Source organism: Ictidomys tridecemlineatus, chromosome 10 (assembly GCF_052094955.1).
Source record: "Ictidomys tridecemlineatus isolate mIctTri1 chromosome 10, mIctTri1.hap1, whole genome shotgun sequence".
NCBI lineage: Eukaryota > Metazoa > Chordata > Mammalia > Rodentia > Sciuridae > Ictidomys > Ictidomys tridecemlineatus.
In genome coordinates, this window is record NC_135486.1 from 55,251,358 (window position 1) to 55,265,516 (window position 14,159).

General features: G+C 44.0%; 1 long non-coding RNA gene across 1 annotated transcript; it reads left to right on the forward strand.

The window, feature by feature from the left end:
- The first annotated feature begins 2,511 nt into the window (after positions 1-2,511).
- Positions 2,512-13,685, forward strand: LOC144367273 (uncharacterized). Its single transcript, XR_013426592.1, has 4 exons — positions 2,512-2,771; positions 5,463-9,873; positions 10,225-10,376; positions 13,219-13,685. It is a non-coding gene; the product is annotated as an uncharacterized LOC144367273 (long non-coding RNA).
- The last annotated feature ends 474 nt before the right edge of the window (positions 13,686-14,159 follow it).

The following is a 14,159-nucleotide window of genomic DNA, read 5'->3' on the forward strand; positions in this document are numbered from 1 at the left end:
ATTCTCTATGTTGGATTTATTGCTGCTTTACTCCTCAGCATAGAGCCTGGCTATGATCATGGACTTGAAAACGCTCTTTGGAGGCTGTTGATGTGGCTCAGGGGGTAGAGCACTTGCCTCATACGTGTGAGGCCTTGGGTTCAATCTCCAGCATCACACATACCCACACAAATGCTTGATGGAGAACGTGCTTGGGTGTATGGCCCTGTCAGGGGCAATGACCACCTGGATGAGTGATGGGAAGATTGTAAGGAAAGGGGAAGAGTGAGGCCCAGGGATGTGTTAGTCATATAGGAATATATGGAAATGCAGGCCAAATCGAGTGGGTGTTTAGGCCCAGGAAGACAGGGTTCAACACCAAACAAGTCATAAGAGAAAAGACTCAAGATACAGGTGAGGGCCTTATAACCATGGTACCTCTGCTAGACAGGGATAGGAGAAGGTGATGGTTGGAGGAGTTGAAGGCAGCTTCTCCAGAGCTGTGGAACACAGTTTTCTAATATAGGAAGCTCAACGAGAGGTCAGAGGGAGCCTCGTGGGTAGGATTGCCATTGAGTTATGGGAGACACTGTTAGTCAGCTTTTCATCACTGTGACCAAAATACTTGGCAAGAATGACTTGGAGGAGGAAAAGTTTACTTGAGCTCATGGTTTCAGAAGTTTCAGTGCATGGTTGACCAGATGGTCAACCATTGCTCTAGGCCCACAGTGAGGCAGCATAGGACCATGGCTGAAGAGCATGGCTGGGGGAAGCAGCTCAGGACAAAGCAGCCAGGAAGCAGAGAGACAGAGTGGGGGAAGAAGCACCCTTCCAGGGCACACCCCCAGGGACTCACCTTCTCTAGTCATGCCCCGCCAGCCTACAGTTATCAACCAGTCCATTCAAACTAGGATGTACTGATGAGGTTATGAGAAACTGATGTGACTCCATTTTTGAAAATAAATAAACAACAGCAGCTTCTACCTTAAGGCCTGTCCTAAGGAAGGGAGCATGACTCTTGTCCTGGGAAAAACCCACAGAGCACTCCTAGGCACATACCCACCCTGCTGAGTTGTTTGTCTGTAAATAACAGGAGAGATCTGTGGCACCAGGTGTCCCTGACTCAGTTAGGCTAAGTGAAGACCCATAGCAACCCCCTAGCAACCTCCAATCAGCATGAGACAGGAAGAATACCTGGGATGCCATATGATCACCCAGTAGTTTCTGGTGGTTGATAACATATTGGGAAACCATGTAGTTCAGCAAGTACACCCCTCGTGGCCTAAACCAATCAGCTCAAAGGAATCCCCCTCTTGTACTAACCAATCACCCTACCCAACTTGTTCCCGCCCGTGAATGTGCTAATCAATGTTAAGAGTTGTTGTTTGATTTTCCTGAGGTATGGAATGATTTGCTGTGTGATGTTGTGATGCATAGAGTATCCTCCCAAAACCTATAAAATCTCACTGAACAAAGGACCGGGACTCACTCCTCAGACTGCTGTGTCAGGAACGGTTGTGAGTCCAGGCTCGAGCTTGCAATAAAGACTCTTGTGTGATTGCATCTGATTCGGCTCCTGGAGGTCTATTGGGGTCCCACGAATCTGGCATTACAGTTATAGCTCTCATAATCCAATCATTTCATCTCTGAATATCCCTAAAGTAACACAGGAGCTTTTAGAGGGCTCCTCATATCCAAACTGTAACAGAGAACTCCCCGCTTACATTGAATGTCAAAATGTGAACTTGGTGTTCCAGGGAGCTCTCTTCTACATAGATAGAGAATTTGGTGTACCCAGATGATCAGAAGCTGTGGGAGCCCAAGAGCCACAGACAACAGGGAGGGACTGGAGAGCTAAGGGGAGAGCTAGTCTTGTCATTACGACTTTATTTTCATGGGAGTTGAATATTTTCATTTTATTACTCTTTTTTTGGGGGGGAGGTGGGGTTTCTGCTCTTAAAGTCTTCTCAGAGGTCAACAGTATGAGCAAAATCCTGGTCTGGCTTCTCCATATCTGAACCCTGGAGGTTGCATGATATGTTGGAAGACATCGTAGGACAGAAGAATGGTCCTTCCCTGGCAGTGGACAGAGATTTGTTGGAAGCGGGGGCAGACGGATGCAATGCTGTAGGCTTTGAAGATGGAAGAAGGGGAACTAGGAGCCAACAGATATGGGTGGCCTCTAAAAGCTGAAAAAGGCAAAGAAATGGATCCTTCCTTATCCCAAAGTATGATGTCTATATGGGTATGTATAATCGGTCCATAGCTCCTCCCAGTCAAAATGTCATTTACCAGTGAAGGACAATTTTGCCATAAGCAATATTGCCTGAGTTAAAATTTACCACTTAGTCTGGTTTCCAGGATGTGGTGAGCAGAATAATGAATGGCCTCCTCATGTTGCCTGTGTCCTAATCCCCAGAACCTATGAACACGTTACCTCACATCCCAAAGAAGAATTAAGGTGGCAGATGTGATTAAGGTGTTAATCACTAACCTTGAAATAGGGAGTTTATCCCGGATGATCTGGGTAGATTCAATGTAGTCACAAGGTCCTTGACAGAGGAAGAGGGGACAGAAGAGTCAATGTCAGAGTGATGCCACCGGAGGAAAAAAACCTAAGTGGTCCTAGCTGGCTTGAAGAAGAAGAAGGTCCCCGAGCCAAGGAAACACAGATGGCCTGTAGGTAGCTGGGATAGGCCAGAAAACAGACTCTTTCTGAGCCTTCAGAAATAAACATCTGTGCTTGAATTTAGCTCAGTGAGACCTGTGAAGAACTTCCAATCTACGGAACTGTAAGAAAACTTTATGTTGTTTCAAGTTGCAAAACTTGTGATAATTTGTTCCAGGAGTATTAGAAATGAATACAAAGGCTCACTGGATTTAACTCAGACAGGCTGGGGAAATACAGATAAACAAAAACACCTGAGGAGGGATTCTTTTCCTTTCTTCTGACTTTTTTTTTTTTTCTTTTGAGAAAAGGCAGAGTGGGTCTCTGGAATGTCCCACAGAGAGGCTTGAGAAGGCTGAGTGTTCAAGGCCCACAAGCAAGGGCTGTGGGTTCCTGTCCTTCTGCCTTTTGGTAGGGTGAGCCAGGAAGGCAGCCCCATCAGTGGAAGATGGCTTGGATCCACTGGGACCTTCTGCATATTCATGTGTTCAACGTTTATCAAGTGCCTGCTGAATACCAGCAGTGTGCTGGGGTACTAAGATGAACAGCATCCTTGGGACTTGTCATTTAATGGGGAGAGAGGCCAGCACACTACACTTAAGGTATCTGCAGGGTGAGGAGTCTCCAGGGTACCTGGGAGAGTCAGGCAGAGACCCCTGAGGAGCTGGGCTGGGTGGATTCCTGAAGATTAGGAGAACTTAGCTTGAAGACTGAGATTGCAAAAGCAGAGCTGTACTGAAGGGGGCTGGAAGTTTGTGTCACATGGACAGAGTCAGCTGGGGACTCACCCCACCCCTTCTCCCATCAGTGGATGCTGCATCCCCAGCTCAACTTTCCAGGGGAGTGAGGTTTCCTCAATCTCTTTATTCCCCACCTCCTGCAGGGGGTCTGCAGTTTTCCCCAGACAACCTTTGTCAACAGCATGCACCCAGCTGATCTGGGCAGTCCTCCACTGATGGGCTGCTTTCTCAGACTTCCCCTAGAAAAGGCAGAAGAGTAGGGGCTGACCGCCCTCCCCTGTGGGCTCTCTAGTACCAAGGCCTCCTTCCAGGCTCCTTCTCTTTTCCTCCTCCCCCTTCTTCTTCTTCTTCTCCCCCTTTCTTTTCAGTATTGGGAATCAAATCTAGGGCCTTGCAAATTCTAGGCAAGTGCTCTACTGCTGAGCTGCACCCCCAGCCCTAGGCCTACTTCTTCCTGTATCCTAGGACACCGGGGTATTTCCCCTGAGTCCCGGTGCATGGAGACCCAGGAGGGACCACCCTTGCACACCAGGACCAAGGAGAGCAAAAGTATTCCAGACAGAGAAAAGTGTATGTGTAAAGGTACAAATGAGAGGGAGATCCACTCTTGGGAGACAAGGGAGTTGAGCTTGGTAGATGAGCCCTCTGGGAGGCAGCAGTTAATTTCAGATGATTTTTGTCCACTGTGCTACGGGCTTTCCATATTTATCCTGTAGGCCTTTACTTATCCAGTCTGCAAATATTTATGGAGGACTGTATTAGTTTCCTGGGGCTGCCTTAACAAATCATCACACGCACTTGTGGTTTACAACAGGAATTTATTCTCTAACTTTCTGGAGGCAAGAGTTTGAAATTGAGGTGTCGGCAGGGTAGTGTTGTTCCTTCTGAGAACTAGGAGGAGAATCCCTCCCTGTGTCTCAGCTTCTGGTGGCGTCAGACATTCCTTGGCAAGTGGCAGCATAGCTCCAACCTCTGCCTTCACATAACCTTCTCTGTTTGTCTTTGCGTGTCCTTTTTCTGTCTCTTATAAAGGCCCACACTAATCTGGTATGATTTCATCTGGATTCTTACCATAATTACATCTGCGACAATTTATATCCTATCTCCAAATAAGGTCACATTCTAAGTTCTGGGTGAAAATGAATTTTGGAGGGTAAAAGGGACACTATTCAACCCACTCTGAGGATTTCCGTGTTTCCGATGCACTGCTGGTACTGGAGGGAGAAGGTTCCTTCAACAAGGAACTCAATGAGCCAGGAGGCTACCTGTGGTCGTCCTAAGTGCTAAAACGGCCACAAGCTGGGGCATCTGTCACAATTCGTGTTCTAGAGAGGAGGCTGTAGAGAGGGTGGTGGGGAAAGACTACTCTGCAGAATGGACAGCTGAGCTGAGACCCAAAGCATAAGGAGGACCAGTCATGCCAGGATTGGAGGGAGAGCCGGCCATGATGGGAGGAGCAGGAGCTAAAGGACTTGGCGATTTCCATGAAGAGGAACTTGGTCAGAGCCAGAGGAAGGGAGTGACGTGAAAGGAGCTTGCTTAGAGCAGTCAGTCAGTACTTTCCAGTAGTGAACTGGAGGGCAGGCTGGAGAGGGTTACTGCCCAGCAAGCAGGAAGAAAAGGGCGAACAGAACATGACTGCAGCCTTCCTGGAGAAACCATGCTGAGGCGTGATGCCTGGCAGGCGTCCCAGGGATGGGGCCAGGTGAGGCTGTGAGAGACTCACAGGTGGTAGAAGCAACAGGATCTGGCTGGCGATTAGACTCAGGGTGAGGGAGGTTGCTGTGGTTTGAATGAATCCTTCAAAAGTTCATGTGTTGGAGGCTTGGTCCCCACAATGGAGTATTGAGAACCCTTTAGAGGAGGGGTCTAGTGGAACATCCTTAGGTCATTGGGGCTTCGTAAGCAATGAGACCCACACGGTTCTTGGGCTTTGTTTCAAAGATGTGATTTCTTCTTCCCACAAACATCCCTGACATTAAGTCCATTTCAGAGACCAAACCAATAGGGCTGCTTGATCTTGAACTTGGAACCTCTACAAGAGTGAACTAACCAAACATTTTTTCTTGATAAAGGTAGCCTGCCTCAGTAACAGCAACAACAATAACGACCAGAGGTGAAAGAACCTAGGAGGCCTTAGGAATTGGGTTTTGATGGGTGAGTGAAAAGCCAGTGCCATTCACTGCAAGGGAAATACAGGGAAGAAGACTCCTAGTCATTTGGAATGCCTTAGAAACTGCTGGACTTCTACGTGAAACTAAATGGGCCACCTTCTCTGCAACTTCTCCAGGAGCTACCTGCCTACACCATTGGGTCCTGCTTACAGGGTGGAGGTATGCTAAGCCATGCACCATGATGGCTTCCCAGTGTGGATGGGCCATTTTCCCGCCCACTACCCTTGCCTGATGTAAGGAGCTAAGGGAGAGCTGCCCAGGTGCTATGGGCAGTCCTCACTTGCCAACAGTCCCTGGGACATGTGATCATTTATTTGGGGGATGTTTAGAATTATGAACAAAGAAGTTCTCTTCAGGGAAGGAGGATGGAGGATCTGTGTGGCCATGTTTTTTTTTTTTTTTTTTCAGGCCAAATCATTAATTTCTCCAAACTGCCTGTTAGTCAACTTTCCATTACTATAACAAAATACCTGAGGTAAATAACTTACAAAGAGAAGAGTTTTGTTTTGGTTCATAGTTTTAGAGGTTCTAGTCCTCTAATGATGGGGCAGACCTACTGCTTTTAGGTCTCTGGGTGTCAGATGGCAGTGGTAGGGAGTGTGTGGTGCAGCAAATGTCTCACTTCATGGTCAAGAAGCAAAAAAGAAAGACAAAGGGATTGGGTCCCACAATACCCTTTGAGGGCACATTTCCAGTGACCTCAACACTTCTCACTTCTTAAAGGTTCCACACCCCCCAACAGTGCCACCCCGGGAATCAAGCCTTTAACATGGGCCTCCGGGTTACTTTCAACATCCACACGATAGCACTGCCCTTTCCAAATGTTCACTAGTGTGAGCCACATTTTGAGAGCCAAGGAAACATGTAAAGAGGCTAAGTATCTTGCTCACAATCACACAAACAGCAAGTAGCATATCCAGGACCCAAGCTCATGTTTTCTGATCTGAGTGACTCTATTCTTTTTCCGCATTCCTGTTACCAAAGAAGGGCATTGTGGAAACAGGTGTAAAAAAAAAATCCAGTGGGGGGCACATGGGTAGTTCAGATAGGAGTCAGAGTAAACATCAACATGGACCTGTTTTCATTAGGTAAATTGGATGCAAAAATCTGTCTCAGAGTCCCCATTCCTCCATGGTGACTGGTCTGAAGAGGATTAAATATAAACATGCTCATTCTAGAGTGTTCATATAAACTTTTTCTGAAGATCTTCATGTACATCCCCTCCACAATAGTTTGCTTCCAGACACAGAATCAAATTAACCATAATGATTAACTCATAGCATGCTATTATCCTTATACCTACATCGTGTGTGTACACGCGTGCATGTGCATGTGTGCATGCATGCTGGGGATTGAACCCAGGGCCTTGTGCATGCTAGGCAAGCACTCTATTGCTAAGCACATTCCCACCCCTATTGAAAAATAATGATTATTTTCTGTCTTGGTCCTCCAGCTCCAACACCATTGCCCTCCTCCCCTTCCTTGCCCTCAGCTTACCCGATTTACATATTTAATACAACTTCTTCCAATTTACCTTACACCACGCAGATATATATGTGTATTTCTTCCATAATATGCCATATTTTTTATAATTGTTTAAAAATTCTTGCAAATGTTACTGTGCTATAAATATTCTGTTTCTTACCTTTTGGTCTTAACATTATGATTTTGAGATTTATGTGTGTTTTAGGTAGTCTAGATAATCTCTTCTGTTTATTTAAAAAGCATTTTGCTGACTACCTATAACTTATTTTGCTTGTCCATGTTCTTCGTAAGGGCCTCTAAATTGCTCTCAGATCAGATCTATGATGCATGCATCTCTGCATAAGCCTCTTTGAATGTCTCCTTATGAACTTGTATGATAAGTTCTTTAGGTTATATACTTGTATTTCTTTGAGTCTTAAGTCTTTCTTTCCTTAAAGAGCAATTTATAAGTACATAATAAAAGTGCATGTCTCATAGAGTTGATGTGAGGGTGAGCTAAGGGTATGACTCATAGTGAGTGCTCAAAAAAATAAGTTGTGTTAATAATAGCTATTATTATCATCATCATCACTGTGAATATAAAGTGATTAGCGCAGTGTTGGACATATGTCATTCTACTGGAGAAAAGGGATTTTTGTGTCTTTCTTGCTCATACTGTATCCCTAGCATCTAGAAAACTTTTGACCCATAATAGGTATTCAAGAAGAATTTGTTGAATTAGTACATAAGAGCTATGAGCTGTTTCAAAGGTGGTGATGATGCCTATACAGCAAGTAGCTCAGTGGAGGGTATAATGTTAGCTAATAAATGCTAACTTTTTATCATTAACTCATGTCACAGAGATCCCTCCATCTCTGTCTCTTGCTGATGCTTAACTTGCAGAAAAAAGTTAGGGTACTGGTACTCAAAGTTGTTGGTACTTTGGAACTGTTGATTGGTCAGTCTTCCAGTTTACCCTACCTCTTGCCTCTCAACACAAAATACTAGTTAATTTGAAAAGGAAAAGAAGCAATTACACAGTGGAGAAGCCAGGAAGACACCATCTTAAAAAGTAATCAAGATGAATATTATTTAATAATGTTGTAACTCAAAGTTGTGAGCCATCCAGCTAGAGGCAATGAAAATACAGTGTCACTTATGTGATATTCTTACTAATGATGAATAAACTAAATCTGCCTATAAGGACAAGTTGGACAACCCCAAATTGAAGAACATTCTTCAAAATAATTTTCAAATGTATCAAGGTCATGGAAGTCCAGGGAAGACTGAAGAACTGCTCCAGTCTGAAAGAGACCAAAAACACATGACCAATAATTGCAACTCTTGATTCTGAACTGGACCTTTTTGCTAGAAAGGATGTTATTAGGAAAGTTGGTAAAAGTTGGAGGTCTGAGGGTTAGTAGAGATGTAACAACATTACTTTCCTAATTTTGATGTTTGCATTGAGGTTACATAAGACAATATACTCATTTACAGAAAATAGACACTAGAATGGGTGAGGAAGATGATGTGATAGCTTGAGAAATTACTCTCAATTGGCTTATGAAAAAAGCTTTTTGAATTGCATTTCCAAATTTTCTGCAAACTTATGATTGTGTGAAAATGTAAAATATCTTTTTTCAAAACTTCTTATGTTTGGGTTTCAATTATATGTTAGTCAGTTTGACCTGCTATAACAAAAATGCTTTAGACTGGGTGGCTTAAACAACAGAAATTTATTCTCAAGGTTCTAGAGACTGGAAACACAATATCAGGTGCCAATATGGCTGACTTCTGGTGAAGGCTTTCTGGTTTACAGATGATTGCCTTCTTAGGAAAGAATACATGGTAGAAAGCAAAGAGAGCAAACAAGCTCTCAGGTGTCTCTTCTTATAAGGACAGTAATGTCATCATGTGGACTCCACCCTCATGACCTAATTACCTCCCAGAGGCCCCACCTCTGGGATAATACTATCCGACTAAGGGTTATGGTTTCCAAATCTATAAATTTGGTGGTGGTGGTGGGGTGGTAAAAAATGCTGCCCCTAAGGGCCTGGTCTTTTGGATTTAAGAAATCTTCCCAGTTGTCTATTATGCAGCTAAGTTTGAAAAACACCGAGTTAGATCATTTTTGCAAGATAATCAATTAGTGTTTTATAACCACTTGTTTCCCATCACCTGGAAACTCTGTACTGGGCAGTGTCTTCAGAGGGGAGCTGGCCATCACAGTCCCTCTCTTTACCTTGGAGAAAGACCAGTCTCATAAGCTGAGTGCGTTTGAGCTTCCCTGTGGGGCATCTTTGTGCCCAGCAATAGCTAGAGGCTTCTCATACTGCCTCCTCATACTCCTCAATGCCAGCTACAGGTGAGCCCCTAAATCACAAAGAAGATATTAGACAATCGGTAGCAAACTTACCTGTCAGGTAGGACTGGGTCTCAAGTCCTACCTTTGCTGATTACTAGCTGTGGGATTTGAGCTATTTGCTTCATCCTTAAGCTTCGAATTCATCCTGTGCACTTCCTCATAGGATTATTGTGAGGATTAAATGAGGTCATTAGTGCATGAAAATCACCTAGCATAGTGCCCAGAATGGAATAAGCGCTCAATTTATGCTGCCTGTAATATTATGTAAGAAGAGTTTTGTGATTTTCTGAAAATATTGATATTATCAATGTTTTTTGATGGTATGTGTGTGTGTGTGTGTGTGTGTGTGTGTGTGTGTGTTCTGGGAGAAGGGGAATGTGCCGACAGCTCCATCATTCAGAGAGCTAAGACCCCAAGTGATTGGGAATAACCTTGCCATCTGTCCTTCCCTCCCTGCTGGTCAGCCTGGCAAACTCTCAAGAGGTGAGTGTAAAGGCCTGTGGCTAAAACCCCTTGTGCTATAATCTCTTGGTGACCCTCAGCAGAAGAGAAAATTCCTGCTCTCTGTAAGTTTAAGTATCTAGAAGAAGGGAGAGAAATTAGGAGGGGAAAGAGGGTAGCAGTAGTAGAGAGAACCCCTAAGGACAGGTCCAATCTGCCTTTTCATCTGCAGGTTTTGAAGGGTAGAGAGTCCACTTCTGACATTGTGTCTATGGGTTGGATATTGCTAGTAGAGAGCCGCAGAGAACAGTTGTTTGAAGGGGAAAGGAGGTTAATTGTTTTAACTTGAGCAGAGTAAACTTGGAAAGTGAGAAATCCTCCCTATTCCAATAGGTCTCTGGTCCAAAACCACACCTGGCCTCGCATCCTTCTAATGATAATCCCCACAGAGTTCCAGGTGTTCAGCCCAGTGACTGATTACAAGCCCTGCCGAGTTCAGAGGGACAAGATGGAGGCTATATATAAACCCGACAAAGTTTCAAAAGGTAAAAAGACGCATGACCGATTATGAAAGCTTACATTGCTCCAGGAGAGGGCTGAAGGTTTTATTTCTGCCCTGGCGGATACCTGGCCTTTGTTCCTTCTTGGAAGGCAGGGAGGTGCTGTGGCCACAGTTCCCCATCTGTGAAATGGGGTGAGATTATCAACCCAGTGGGAATTTGTGTGAGGCACCTTTAGAAGGCCCCAGGGTCCAACAGCTCAATGCAGTCTGCAGAGCTGCTGTCAGTATTCCCAATGGCAAAGGTACCAGGGCCAGCTGACACTTCAGGTGGTGTCTGAGAGGCCGGTGGGGGGAGAGCTGGTGGTGGGCAACACCTGTGAGTCGCTTGGTCTGAGGGCCTGCCAGCAAGGCCTGCAGCATGGCGGCAGCTGTGGGGAGAGGTCAGCAGGCAGCCCCAGCGTCAGGCAAAGACAGTGCCTCTTGGAAGGTGCTGGCTGGCATCCGGCTCTGCTCCCAGGCTCTGCTGTAGTCATTGAACCACACATATCGACAGAAGGAGGCTAGCACTGGATAATGCCAGAAGGAAGTAAAGTCAGAAAAGTCATGCAAGGTGAATGCAGACTTACTCCACAAAGTGTCCTCTCCAGAATGAGGTGACAACCGGGTAAGGCTAATGGTCTGGGGTAAACTTTGTACATGGAAGAGGGGTGAGAGATTACCTTCCTTTTTTTTTTTTTTTTTTTTTAATGGAGGTGGGATCTCAGGCTTAGAAAATGTTGGTGGCTTGCCCAACATCTCACAGCTAAATAGCAACAGAGTGACTAGTGGTTCCTTCGTCAAGTGCTCTTTTCAGTATAATTGAGCCTCCCTAAATGGCTAAGCATATGTCAAACTTTTGGAATTCACTTTCTCTCAAAGAAAATTGGCTTAAAGAGGCAATGTAGCGTGGGGATAGAACAAAGGAATGGAACTTTGGTCCTCTGGGTCCTTGCCCATATTCTGCTCCTATACCAGTAGCATCTTCTCAGAAATGGCATTTAGTGAAACAATTAAAAGCTTGGTTTTGTCTTTCCCAGTCTCTTGCAGGTGGGAGGTGGGAAGCTAGGGACAGATAACTGGCCCTGAATTTGAAGACGTGTGTCAGTCCTGGAACCCAGTCAGTCAGGTGTGGTGAGGGCTGCAATGCATACAGAAGGGCGGGGTGACTTTCAGTGCCACCTCTGGGGCATACTTCACAAGCAAAACAGTGCAACCTTTAGGGGCTGTAATCATTCTTCCTCCAACCTCGAGTCCCCCATTGGCAGCCTCTGCAGTACTGGGGACATTGTCAGAATCTGTGGAGACCAGCCTAGTGGCAGTAGTGCCTGAGTCCACCTCCTGTACAGGTTCCCAAACCATATTGGGGAGCCACAGCTTTGCATTTAGTCTGAGTCCTCTGTCTCAACTGTACCTCTGAATGTCTGGGTGACCTTCAGCTCAGTTTTCTAAAACCGCAGGATGTGTAATAAGTCATAGAGTCATTAGGGTTGGTGTAATAATTAAATGAGGTAACATTGTAAAAATAACTAGAACAGCCCTGGAGTCTCAAAGTTGCTTAAGCAATGTCAATCTCCTTTCATTTCCCCCTTACGGTTAAATATTATTAAAATTGTTATGCATGCCCAATTATCTTTCATTTTGACAAATAAGCACTACACACATACACGCATGCACACACACATTGTTTTTTTACATATATTCTACAAAGACTCACAGTTATATGAGTATTCAAAGGCATATTGAAAAGCCCCTTGTCCTGAGCTCTCTACACAGGGGAGGCACTTGTGGCCTGGAGAAATAAAGTGGCTTGCCAGTGTCATGCAGACCTAAGTGACATAACTTGTACTCAATTCTAAATCAAGTCATGGGTCCAAAATTAGTTATGGGTTACTTTGGAAGTGTGATCCTGTTCTTTGGTGGTTCATATCCAGATTAGCCATATCTTTGTAACTTCGAAGTCTGGAATGGGGTACTGGGTTGAATGCATTACCTGACTGACTCAGAATATCTGATATAATTACCTCCTTGAATATTTTTGGAATCATATATGTTAAGTCTAACCCCTTTAACTCTGAACCCAGCATCGGAGAGATTTGAAAACCATTGCATTACAATCTGCTGTGTACCATGATCAAGGTTTCCTCAGTTTTGTGGGGGCCGCACAGGGAAGGGTCAGGGGTCAAGGTCACCTAGACTACTTGTCCTTATTTATTTCAGGTAATTCATGCAAGACATGGGAAGGGGCCACTGCCTAACTCTGACTTCTCTCTCTCTCCCCCTCCCTCCCTCCCTCCCTCTCTCTCTCTCTCTCTCTCTCTCTCTCTCTCTCTCTCTCTCTCTCTCTCCAGGACCACGTTTACTTCCAACTTTCACCTCCTTGAATTGGTAAAGAAAACAAGGGTGAGGCATAGTGGTGCAGGCCTTTAATCCCAAAGGCTCCGGAGGATGAGGCAGGAGGGTCGAAAGTTCAAAACCAGCCTTAGGAACTTAGTGAGGCCCTAAGCAACTTAGTGAGAACCTGTCTCAAAATTAAAAAAAAAAAAAAAGGGCTGGGGTGGGGATGTGGCTCAGTAGTTAAGCACCCCTGGATTCAATCCTTGGTACAAAAGAAACAAGCAAAAAACCCAAACAAACAACAACAAGAACAAAAATCTGAGGGATACACAAAAGCAAAATAGGAAGAACTTACTGAACAATTCAAAGCCCACTTCAGAATTGAGCTGAAACACATTTTTTTCACCGTTTCCTGTTTTTCTTTCTTTTATTTTTTTCCCAGATAAGACTGAAGATCCCCTAAACATGGCAAATGAATCTCTGCTAAACAAATGTTGTTTCTATCTAAACAGGTACAACCAAGTCACCACTGACCTGAGGACAATGTCCCTCTCTCTCATGGCTCCTGCTGCTCTGTCTTGTCATCCCATGAACGCAAGCAAACTATACCAAACTTTGAAAGGGATGTTTGTTTTCCCTGATTTTAAAAAGGAGAATTGCTTGTTATGGAGAATTTGGAGATCAACGAGGAAGTAAAATACTCAGACCAAAAAAAAAAAAAAAAAAAGCCACTTCTCATCCCACAACCTCTGGAGCAGTCTGCGTTAAAGTTTTAATCTTTTCTTCTTTAAACTGACTTAAGATGAAAATAGGATTAACACCAACTTAACAATTAATACACAATAATAACATCATGACCAATACATTTAGGATTATTTTCTTGACCTTATAACAAGGACTTTTATTCTTTTATCTTAATATCATTAAATATTCTTTTAAAATAGTTTATTGATTTATTGATATAAAAAAATTATACATATTTATGGAGTACCATGTGGTTTATTTTTTTGCAATGCTGGGGATGAAACCCAGGGGCACTCTACCACTGAGCTACATGCCCAGGCCTTTAAGAAAATTTTTTTTTGAGGCAATGGCTAACTAATTTGCCTAAGAGGGCCTCCTCAGGTTTGGTATATGCCACCATTCCCAGCTCCATGTGACATTTTGATATATGTATACATTGTGAAATGTTCAAATCAGGATAAATCTATCTTTCTCCTCAACATTTATTGTTTCTTTGAGGTGAAGATAATCAAGCCCCTTTTTTAAAAAAATGTTTTTTGAAATATACAGTATACATGCTGGAGATGGATCCTGGGGCCCTTTGCACACACAGAGAGCGCTCCATCACTGAGGTACACCCCCAGCCTTGAAAACATAATTTTTTAAAAAAATTTTTTTTTAAAGAGAGAGTGAGAGAGAGAGAATTTTTAATATTTATTTTTTAGTTCTC